Raw genomic sequence first — 12,293 nt, forward strand, 5'->3', positions numbered from 1 at the left:
ACATTGCCATTTAAGCAGACCAGGCATAAATGCTGGCTAGCTTCTTACAGCTTCAGGCAAGGGAGGGAGTATGATTTGAGTTGCTTTACCTCCAGCTGAAATATATTCCAACACCATGTTAACAAAGCAATGTACGTTCCCAAAGGCTTATCGCCTAGTAAGACAGCGGATTTACTACATCTGAAAACCTCCTTTTTTCTCTGAAGATACGTATTTTTTTGGCCAAATCTCTGATAGTTCTTGTCTCTGTGTGAGCCATCTCAGTATTTTTCTTAGATAAATGTCAAGCTGATGTTTTAATTTGTTTCAAAGATAAATACTTCTATACAAATAAATGATGGGCAGAAAAAAATCATAGTCTAATTCGTTATTTAAGAAGATAGTGGGGAATTAATAACAGTGAAAAAGAACCAGTTCCCCGTAACTTGTGTTTTTTTTTTTTTTAATCATATAAGTGACAAAAGACTGTTTAAGATATTCTGTCTAAAATATTACTTAGCATATATGTAAATCTGCAGTGACCCCAGAAGCTGCACTGGGATTACTTTGTGTTTATTTCTGTTACTTAAGTCCCCCTGTAGCCAGTCATCTATAATTTCTGGACTAGAAGATGGTTTTGCTTTCCGATGTTAGAATTCTGAATTCAAAAAATACAAAGTCCATATTAAAAATAAACCCTTAAATCCTGGAAGTTTCTGTCTGAAGGTGTATCTTTCCTCTTAAGTAAACTAAAATGCTTAAAATGTGGCGGTGAATTTGGTGTAATGTTTTGGCCCCAAGAATAGGATTTAAATGGGAATCTCCATCTTTCCTTTTCTTTGCTGTGCTTTTACTTTGTGAGAAATGAAAAAGTGAACATATTTTAAAAATGCTTTGAACCTGTTGCAGTCAGAATATGTTGGAACTATTTGATCAACTTCTAAACTTTGATTGAAATGAAAAATATCAGCTATCACAGAATTTAAATTTAGAGGAGAATGAATGAACTTAATTCAGTTTTTGTGTATGCAATGAATGATTTTACAGGATCACTTTAATTCTTTTATTAATCTTTGGTTCTGGCTGCTGAAGTTGCACTTCTCTTGTGAGAATTTGGTGAGCACCAGTACAGCTTATGGCAGCACTTGCTGAGAGGGAACATTACTGTCTAAATATGGATTAATGAGTTAAGCACCTAAAGGAAATAGACTAAGGATTTTCTTGATGGAGAAGACAACTTATTGTACCAAATAGCATATAGGTAGAAGGTTGCTATTGGAAAGTTAAATCTTGAGTCTTTCTTTGCAAGCTATTGAGGTTATTTCTTCACAGGTGGTCACTGAACTTTTATCTTTTTAGCTTTTTCTTTTCAGTTTGGTCCCTGTCAAACATAAATGCAAAAAAAATCTGTGAAAATCTTATATATGGCAAGAGCATCAAAATTGTAAGTTCTACTCCGAGAAAAGGTATTGAATTGGGGCTGACTGTTAGTGGAGTGGGATAGGCAACAGAAAATTGCAACAAAACTTGAAAAACAACATTGAGAAAGCTTGTGCAGAGGTATACAGCTGTTTTAAGTGCTTGCACCAGTTTTGTACTTAATTTTTTTGATATACTAAAAACTTGCCTGTTTATACTTTACATGCTACTTTTTCTTTCCAGTATGTATAATGTTTTGTAGGTTGTATGAAATGTGTATGAGAGAAGCACGGACTTTGATTCTGGTATTCTAGTTCACCTACAGTACATTAAAGGCATTAAATAAAAAACAATGTGTTAAAGACTTTTTAACTACCCAGAAGCTGTTGTGAGCTGAATGCTTTAACCATGTATTGAATAGAACCTGAAAGTGTGAACAAGGACATTGGTTAGACTAGCTGTTGTGAGATCTGGCAGGTTCAGGAAAAGCCCTTTCCCAAATGCTCTTTGGAGAAAAAGACTGTTCAATGACAATTTTTGATGAATTTGCAAGTCTTGGAAAGACTTCAGAAATTTCTTCTATACCCATAGGTGCAAACTGGAATATACCTTAAAATCTGCCTTTGAAGCCACCACCAGAATGAAAAAACCTTGCAGTTTCTTCCAAAAGGCATAGAGGATGAAGAGAACTCTGTGCTTGATAGTGTGGAAGAATAATGATGGTACAGACAGTCCTGAGTACCTGAGAGGCTTTTCCTGCCGATGAAGTCAGTGTTTTGTCTAATTCGAAGTATGGTAAAGGACAGAAGACAGAAGTTTTAGAGATTGATTAATGTCTTTTGTCTTCATACATTTTCAAGAGAGTTCATATTTATAATTTAAATGCAACAGAGAAAATCCTAGCCAGAACATGTCCTTGTAATAGAATCAGCTGTTTCTGTCAGTCCATTACAGAGCACACTAATCGCCCATCAGAACTAAAAGTCATTAGGCACAGTCTGCAGTTTTTCAAATCTGTGCTTTGGGAGCGAGTGCCTGTATTTTACCAGTACTTTAATTGGGGATGAATTTTTCTTTACTCTGAAACAGATCTCTTGGCACCAAGTAAGTCTGAATTATCTAACTGTATTAAATGTAAGGTTGTTCAGAAATAAATCTGTGAAAGATGTTCAGATGTATCGCATGCTTTTTCATATGACAAATCTTAGAGATCCAAACCCCTTAGTTCACTTGACATTTGCACAATTTATGATAGACCTGAAGGATATGCCTGGATGTAGTTATTTAAAAATACACCCAGGGACACCCAGGGATGAGGTCAGTCAGGGCCTGTGGTTCCCAGCTCTGCTCCTTTTCATTTTGAAAGCAATAGATGTTGCTTTCCCAAGATACATTCCACCTCCTCTAAGCCTGAAGACTGTCTTGCATGCACCAGTATAAACCTTTCACCACTCTCAGTTTGATCTGTAAATTAATCTTGGGTTTGGCCTAACAGCACTTTGCAGTTTCACATTTTATATTTCGCCTTCAGAGCCTTGCCACGTGTGAACATGGCAGTGTTGTTCCCTTGAAATTAACATAGTCCAAGATCATAATTTTAAAATTAGGGTAACGTTGGTGGTTATTACAGTTCTACCTCAGCAAAATGGAGAGGACTGTTTAATTGCTCTTTTTTTCTTTTTTTTTTTAATGGTCAATTTAAATAATCCTAAGCAGATAAAATACCTGTTTGAAAGTATGTGTGAAAGAGATGGTAGTAGAGCATGTTTCAATTTAATGTTTGTTTTTCACTGAAAATACCGTTTTCCAGAACGAATTGTAAAAAGGTAGTTGTCTGAAATGAGTCACACTAGGTGTGTAACCACCTTACATTTCCAGGGGATTACTCTCTTCCTTTGCACATAATACAAAATGTAAAACTTCTGTGGCTATTGGCTTTTGCCATAAAAAATATTTATTATCTGGGAATGAAGCAACAGAGCCCTTTCTTTCGTCACTTCTGTCAAAGATTTATGTTTCAGTTTGGCTGCAGTTTGGAGCCCAGCAGACAAAAGCTGTATCAGAGACCATTCACTTTGGAGGGCAAAGAGAGAAGTTAAAATTCTATTGGCTGCTTACAAAGATATAAATACTGGCTGGCATCTCCTTATTCCAAATTTTCACATGGATGGGGATTTCTTCATTTAGTGGGTGATGGCCTCTAACTATTCCTTTGCAAAAAATGGCCAGAGCACCCTTTGCCTGTCCCTCCTTCCCTGCTTCTATTGAGAAGCAGTGATTTGAGAGGGATAAGCTGAGTTGCCTCCTGTAGACTAGCTAAACAATGAAAAATTACATCTGCTTGTTCTGTAAATAATGTCCAGTCAGAGCAGATGTAATTAACTACTGAACTTAATGGATGCCTTGTGAGGTTACAGATGCTATCAGTCATAAACTAGATGAAAGCAAGGGAGCTCTATATGCTTGGAATTCCTTTTAGGACTAATTACTAAATATCTTTAAAATTGATTGCTTTTGCTTTCAATTTCTGAGAGTGTTTTCACATGATCTGCATGGAATGAACTTGAGGCAGCTTTAGGGGAGGATGGGAGACACTTCCATTCCGTTGTTGAGGCTAAAAGGTTTCTCTTCCCTAGGACTTTCTCCAAGAGCTTTCCTATTAGGAACCTTGGTTTTATTTCAGGGGTTGCCAAGCCGTCAAGCCATCTCAAGAGACTGGTCTGATGCAGATTTTGTTTTTGTCTAAATTACTTGAGAAATAGGCAATTGTAAAGACAAAATTCTGTTGATGCGTCAAAAGTCTTAGCCTACCATTGACAAAGCGATTGGAGCCACGCGGAGTGCCTCTCAAAAACAACCACCAAAACTTAATTTCTGTCTGTCTGCTTCCAAATACTTTACAAACTGGGGAGTCAGTGAGAAACCAACCTGACAGAATAAACAGAGCCCTTTGGACTGTTGCAAGATACCTGCTGCTGCTGTTAATATTGAGCTGACCATGTACCTTTTCTTGGTCCAACTACAGTGTTGGAGATTTTCTCTCAACCCATTTATTTCAATTTTTTTTTTTTTTTTGGCAACCTTTGATCTTTGTTCACAGTATGTATTAACAGTGTGCTGAATGGATATGAGCTGGTGAGCAGGTCCAGGAGTTTTCATGAGATGCACATTGGTTTATATAACTTTAGTGTAGGATAAGCCAGAAGGGTCCCCAAACTCACCAAAATTATGCTGGGCTCGATTATTCAGTTTTAAATTCAATAGGGGATCTTTAAAGAGTTTTATAAATAAAACTGGTGGTCAGGTAGCCTTGATGTCAGCTGTCAATTCTTTTAGAAACAACCTTTTAAGGCATAGATGTGTGTATAGTAGAAATGACAACTGGCTTAATCATAGATTAATATTAGTATGAGCCAACAAGGGAAAGAATAAAACTGGATTTGTTTATTTGTAATGCTCTTGGCATTTTTAGCAGCTGGGACTGTTTCCTTGTGCTCGTTGCATGCCCAGTCTTGAAGGAATTTTTGGTGCAAGTCAAGACAGAGTAATTTTAAGAGCGGTTTCTAACAATAGAGTTACAGCTGCAGTCCTGTATGTCTCCGAGATGACACCCTTTTCTGCGTTTTCCCCAATTTTGTAGAACGTGACCTTTTGACTTAAATTTCTGAAACTGGTGTTGTCTGGCGAAATGAAAGAGAGTTTTGAACAGTTGTTCCCATTATTTTGGATGACTTCAGTGCTGGGCAGGCTGTTTCACATGTAGGGTGGATCAGTAATCTGCTTCATGGCCTTGTAAAACTAGAATTAAATAATGAGAAAGATTAATGAGCTGTCTAAGCTGTGCGCTTTATTCCTCTCGATATTCCCTCTCCCTTAGGCTAATTTGTGCAAAAATATAATACATATAGGGAAGATTTGGAGCATTTATCAAGGGTGTTCGTTCTCAGGTTTCAAAGTATAACCTGCCTTTTATTTACAGAAGACTATCATGGATCTTGCTTTTTATTTAGTTGATACACACACGCATTTTGGATGGCTGTTATTGTTTATTTCAGGGGATAAGTTATCATAATGGTCCTCTGAAGCTACTGCTCTTGCAATTTATGGATTGTTACGAGAGCAAATTCACCTTTTTTCTTCTGCTCTGTTCCTTTTTCTATGCTTCTGTGCCACATCTAGGACTCTGGGTTGCAAAATTACAGCTGTAATCTTTAAATTTACTTTTTTCCTGCAAATGAAATTACATCTTCAAAACATAATCTTTTATGTGCTAGGGATAATTTAAAAATAAGTTTGGCAAGTGTATTTGAAGGGGGCTGCTGCTACAGGTTTTTTTAGCCTTGAGGAAAACAAGTTGATAGTAAATTAGTTTGCTGACATCTAAGGATTGAACAGCTGAGTTACTGTACCTGCTATTCTTGATGTGACCGGGGTTCTCAGGGGTTGTCTTTAATTTTCAGAAACCATTCACTCTTTAACCTCAGCTGAAAAGCTTGGGATCAAATATGAAACTAGCTATTTTCTTTGCTATGAAAAGAAAGAGACTGCTGCTTGAGTGATAGGATGAAATTAGAGTCGCCCTGTGCTCTTAGTCCCCAATAACCGAGCTAGAAATGAAGCCGGCGGAGGAAATGAGACTCGGAGAACCGCAAGTCACTCATTGCTCTGGTTAGCGGGGGACGCGCGTGCAGCACCCTGCCCTTGGCCGCAGACGCCTACTCCTCGCATCATCTGTAGCTCAGCTGTGGCAGCTGGTTTATTCCTGGGGATGGGCAACTCTCCATTCATCCGCTTGGGAATGTCATTTGCATGCGTCGTTTTTATTGTCATCTGCCTATCCAAGCCATGATGTGGGGTTTCAGTTGTGTGTTACTACCGGTGGGTTCAGTCTGGCCCGTTGTGTACTGCGTAAGGTTGTATTTTAGACATGAAAACATGATGTAATGTACAAAATATGGAGTAGACGCTTCAACTTACTAAAATATATATTTTTTTATATATATATATATTGGGATGAACACTGAAAATATTCTGTGAGAAGTGGGAATTCTTGTCTATTTTGAGATGCATTCGGGAATTATTTTCGGTCAAGTAACCAATACCCTTAATCTTATGGAAAGCCCTGAGGTTAAGTGGTATGAAAGGTTAGCGGGCAATTTTTGGAGCCATATATTCTTGACAGCTTAATGCACAGATGTGACCTGGATCCTTAGCTTTGCCTACAGAGGAGGAACTTAGTGTTGCCCAAGCAGGAGGGCTGGTGGGGGAGGGAAAGTAATTTGCTGTGTTTGAGAATTTTGCTTGAAGTTTAAAGGGCGTTTAGCTTTGTTTTCTTGTGCAGTAACTATAATTTCAAATAAACCCAAAGGTTGTGGGTTTTTTTGTTTTTTATTTTGATTGTTTGTTTGGTTTTTTTTTCCGACTAGTAAGGGATTTCTAAGCTGAAGAGAAGAGAAAGGCTGGAAGATGCTAAACACATAAAACGTATCATCGGCTGATTGGTGACCTGTGGGTTTGAAAACTGATATAAACTGACTATTTAAAGAAATAGAGTTGCCTGTTAGCCAAACAGCTGATTTTTTCCCTATTTGATTTTCTATGTTAATATACTTTTTGCAAAAGACATTTTTACTGACATGTAACTTCTACTGAGGTAGAGAACTAATCCAAGTAATACATTTAATTTGCTTTGAACGTGTAGTATGTTTAGGATGATGCTGGGTGAACAGGTATACGGTTAACTACTCCAGTGCCATGCACACTGTCCTGAAGGCTCTGGCACTCTGTTTCCATGAAGGTGAGATTTCCGAGGAAAGGGTGGTTCTAGGCAGTTCGGCTGGTACTGGGAATATGGGAGGAGGCGCTGGGACTAAGCTATCCATGGCAATTCAGGATTTGTGTGGTTGCAGACATAAATTCTGCACAGTGCGGAGAAAGGTCTGGGGATCAAACTCTGTGTCCTCTCAATATTTTGAATGATATTGGCAAGAGCCTGGGTATTCATTTGCTGTATTTTAAGCATCTCTGTAGCTAAGCAGATGATCTAACAATATGATCCTGAATTTAGTTTCTAAAAAGTCAGTAAATTATAGAAAATATCTGCAGCGTATTCCTCAGATTAATCTGACATTCAGTACAGATATGGTTTCTGTGTTGCTGTGTAAAATTCTTTGCTGATGAGTTTGGGAAACAAGTTCTGATCTAATCATTCCTAGAGAAAGAAATTGAGAAGTACTGTTTTTAATAACCATTTACAATGATAACGGTGAAAAGAGGGAAATTATTTTTCTTGACAGATTCTGATAAAGAGAAGCCTAGTGTGGGGTGCTTTTTTTAATCACCATGAAAAATTCCTTCCTGTTAATCTGATGGATGGATTACCGTTTGTCCTTGCATGGCCAGGTTGTATTTTCCATCAGAACTGGAGATTCCAACCCTCATTATATCATTTCTGTAATGCAAATGGTTATGTATAGAAAGAGATTTAATTAATCCCCTGCTGGTTGGTAGTATACCCTAAAGCAAACATAGTCAGCAAAGGAAAAATAGTAAAAACATGAGTGCATGGTACCAGGTCAGTGAGTGTCAGTGGAATTTCATCATCTGTGAAATAGTAACTTATTAACTGAAATGTATTTACTGTTATAGCTATAAAAATATTTGTCTATTGTCCCAACTGGTATGATAGTGAGCTACCTTGCAAGAAAGCCAAGGTCAAAGGCAATCTCAGGAATCATGCTGTCTGCTCTGGCAAAAACAGGGAACATCCTGAATGTAGCGATGGTTCTCGCATTAATTTGGAAGAACTTCATTTAAGCTGCCATCAGTGCAGACTCCAGCATCCAACTTTGCCTGTGGGTCTGTGCCATATGTGCAGCTACATATTCAAGGACAAATTACAAGACTGAGAGAAAGAGACAATTTTGAGTGATGGGCTCCTGTTTTCTTCACACTTTTATAACGTAACATATCTGTTTAAAAGATATGGGTTGTCTTGTAGCTCAATGAACAAATAGATTTCCAGATTTTATTTCCGTTTCATATTGTGTGCATATACGTATGCAAAAATCCAGCACTCCTGCTGCTGCCTGAAACACTCCTGTTTTCAGATGCGGTCTCTGTACACAAGAGATCACAATAAAATAAACTTTCAATATCTATGCACTAAACAATATATTAAGTAAACAGAAAAGTGATGCTTAAAATGGCCAATGTATTTTCTCTTCTAGTTTCCTTGGTGCCACAAAAATGACAGGGCCAGTGAGGATCCCATCCTATTGTGAAACCTGAACATGTCACACAGTCCAACTGATTTTATATTTGCACGATCTGAGATTATAAAAGGAAATCAATATAAGGAACTCTTTTGAAGGAGGGCATTAGAATCAGCTTTTTATAAATTCCACAATGCTGAATTTATTTCCCAAGGTTCATTTTTAACTAGTCTGAAAATCTGCTGCTTCTTTTGTCATGTAGAGCTCAAGTTGCATGTTTAATAATTATTCCTTGAAATATGGAACTGATACAAAAAACTGTCTTTCTGAACAGTCTGTTCCTGTCATTTGGGTACTGCAAGATTTAATACCCTTCTTATTTTTTAGGACCTGTGAAAGTAGTTGTTTCCACTTCTGAAAGTTCTGTGTGCATAATGCGCAACAAGCTTTTAAAATATTCTTATGCTATTTATCACTTCATGTAAATCAAATATAAACGTAAGCCTCTATTTTAAGGCTATATTGTTGACCTCGAGAGCAGGTGGCGTGGCGGCTGGCTGAATGGTATTACAGAGAGGTAGTGGCAGCACAAGTGCGCAGGGAGGCAGATGTGCTGTCGGAAGAGGCAGTTTGAAATCTTGAAATGTTCAGGTGTCGTTCTCTTCAGAAGGGTGGTCTTAAATGAAAAATGTCCTTTAGGATAAACTAGCATATTTACTTAAAGGATTACAGCCGCACCCTGTAAATGGTGTTTCAGACCAGGCAGTCACAGCTCAGCGCTCTTCTATTAGTTATCTTACCTCTTAAAATGTCATTTATTTTTTCAGGATACATGGACACGTAATGCCAAACTCCTTTCCGGAGTGGGTGGAAACCAGTCAAATCACACCACCTCTCTCATCATTTACTATCTAATCTGTACTATAAAACTGATTCTGAGCAGAGTTTCACCTTTATAGCATACTTGTGAAATGCCGCTGGAGTTTTCTCTTCTGTTTTGCATAATTATTTAATCAGTGGTTTTGTAATGCTACTTTGTGTGTTTGAAACTACCCTATCATTTTTAGACGTAAACTTTCAGTTGGTCCCACTGCACACATTAAAGCGTTAAGCCATCTTAAGATCCAGCTGAGTCACCACCCTGTGAGGGGTACCCCTGTCTCTGGTGGGCATTTTCGTTGTCCACTCTATTCCCTGGAGATGGGCAATGCTCTCCTGACAGAGGACATCCTCAAATAGGTGTCCTGAAACAGGTCATCAGTCTGTCCGCAGTCTGCTCCCTCCTCGCTTCCACCTTCAGGCAGTTCCTTTCTTCTTCTTCCCTGGGATGTAACTTTTTAGACAGTAACTCACTGGAATGAAAAACAAAAGCTCATAATGATGCTGCTCACAGTCATGTAACTTCCAGCTCTGGTGGTTTTGGGTTGGCCCCACTGTTCCATGGTCTGGTTTGAGGATTACAAGGAGTGGTGTCAGCAGCTGTGCTCGGGAGAAGCGGGAAAGGGCGAATAGCTGGGAGCGTGCAGGCTTGGCCATCCTCCAGAGCACAGGGAAAGTTTGCTTGGCGTACGGCTGATGGGGGTTTTTGAAGGGGAATTTAAGACTAACACAAAATGGGGCATAGTGGAACAACAGGTATAAAAATTGATCGTTTCGATTGTGCTCTTTGCTGTCAAGACCACAGAGGTATTAAATTTGAACTACTGCCTATTGATTGCACAGCTGCACTGTGTTTCTCAAGGTGGAGGTGCAGAATGAAGCAATTGCTACATGGATAGAATAATATTTCGATTGCATTGAGATGTCATCTGCTGGTACTTTCTTCTTTCCTTCTTTGGAAACTCAGCTGATCACAGATTTCAAAGGATGATTTCAGGAACAAGTCAGTCCTTCTTTTAATGCACGCATTGCATCCTGAATTAGCTACATCCTAGGAAGTATGAAAGGTAATATTGTGTGAGTAAAACAAGTGTACACTAGAGGAAAGGAAAAGGCTTGTCCACTCCTGTTATTGGATCAAAATTCCCGTGGTATATGTCCGTAAGTCACAATTACTGGAGCTCTGCTGCTGCAAGGAAGCGGTCTCTCTTTAAGGGACTTTTCAGCCCTAGTGACTAGAGCAAAGCTTGTAAACGTGAACCCTAAAAGCTCAAAAATTAAAAGGTAGACAAAGAGATTTAAAGGCCGCTGTTTTCCTTTTTCAGGCAATACCATGAAATTCCAGAGCTTTATACATTCATTCCGAAAATTTCTGGGGCTGACTGTGTTGGAATAAATGGAAATACACCATTTGAATAGCAAAAGTACCCTCTGCTAAGCGCCTTTGTTACATCAGATCTTCTTTAAAGAGGATAAATTAAATACATCTGCTCATATGATGTAAGAGATATATATGAATGTATACATAATGCACTATATACACAAACAGAATAACGTATAATATATAATAACTATATCTTACCTGTTTATCCCTTTGCAGTGGCAAAAAGCTGTCATTGCTACGTAGACTTCACAGTTGGAAACTAATTCTTTCTAACAAATGAGAGTGGAAGAAGTACCTTTTTAGAATATAAAACACACAACCTGTTATAGATGCTAATGATTTATTATCTTACATACTTGAAATGTTTTGATTAGATCTTGACAAGTTTGTCTGATGACAGGAATTTATTTCTTGATGCTGTAAGCTGTCAGCCTTGTGATAATTCACACATGAAATTTGCTCAGTACTGTTAAAACTGTAATGAAATTTCAAATTGTGGAGAACTCATACTTGAAAATAATAACAGCATCTTTAAAATGTAATGTTTGGTTTTTTTTTTTTTTTTTTTTTTTTAGTTCTAGTAACTGTAGCTTTCTGGTATCCTTGAAAAAACTTTGCTAAGTAATGTCCAATGTATTACTTAGCGGACCAGTCATTGACAGTTTGTCAAGAACATTGTTAATCATTTAAGTCAGCTAACTAAATTAAGTCCTAGTTAAATATGGAAAAGAGGTTACCAAATTTTATGGATTGGGTTTTTTTTTTTTTCTATTGTCTTTTTTAATCAATATTCAGTGAAAACACTGATTTTTAATTTTTTTTTTTTTTCTTAGTGGGGACGAAAAATCCAGCACGTAGATCAGTATCCTGCAGGTCAGAAATGGCAATCGGAGGGACTGTTACTTCCCACCGGGCTGGGAAAAGCCGCGGTGAAGCCGCCCCCCAACAGCACCCCCCGCCCAGGCCGGCTCCGCTCGCCCGCTCCGGCACCGGAAGGGCAATTTTTAACGTGGTGTTTTTTTTGTTGTTGTTGTTGTTTTTTTTTTTTTTATTTTATTTTTTTTATTTTTTTTTAGTGTTATGTTTGGTTTAGAGGGAAAGGCGCGGGGGCTTTTTGCCTGTCGTCCCCCTGACAGCGTTTTACCTTCTCGTCCTCTCCGGCTTCTGCGCGGGGCGCTGCGCCGGCGGGGGCTGTGGGCGGGGATAGAAGGTTATGGGCGTGGCTATGAGACTGTGGGCGGGGATTTGGGCGGGGCTATGAGGCTGTAGGCGGAGTTTGGAGGCCGTGGGCGTGGCTAAGGGCGTGGCGGCTGAGGGCGATGGCGGCGGGCGGGCGCCGGCTGCCACCTAGTGGCGTCCTGTGGCAGCGCAGGGCCCGGCGGCCCCGGGCAGAGCGGAGCACCCGTGTGCTGGGATGG

General features: G+C 38.9%; 1 protein-coding gene across 1 annotated transcript in view; it reads left to right on the top strand.

The window, feature by feature from the left end:
- MAST2 (microtubule associated serine/threonine kinase 2) overlaps positions 1 to 12,293 on the top strand; it is a 201,414-nt gene that overhangs the window by 74,756 nt on the left and 114,365 nt on the right. The window lies entirely within an intron of this gene.

This window comes from Vanellus vanellus (assembly GCF_965231255.1).
Source record: "Vanellus vanellus genome assembly, chromosome: 5".
Classification (NCBI taxonomy): Eukaryota; Metazoa; Chordata; class Aves; order Charadriiformes; family Charadriidae; genus Vanellus; species Vanellus vanellus.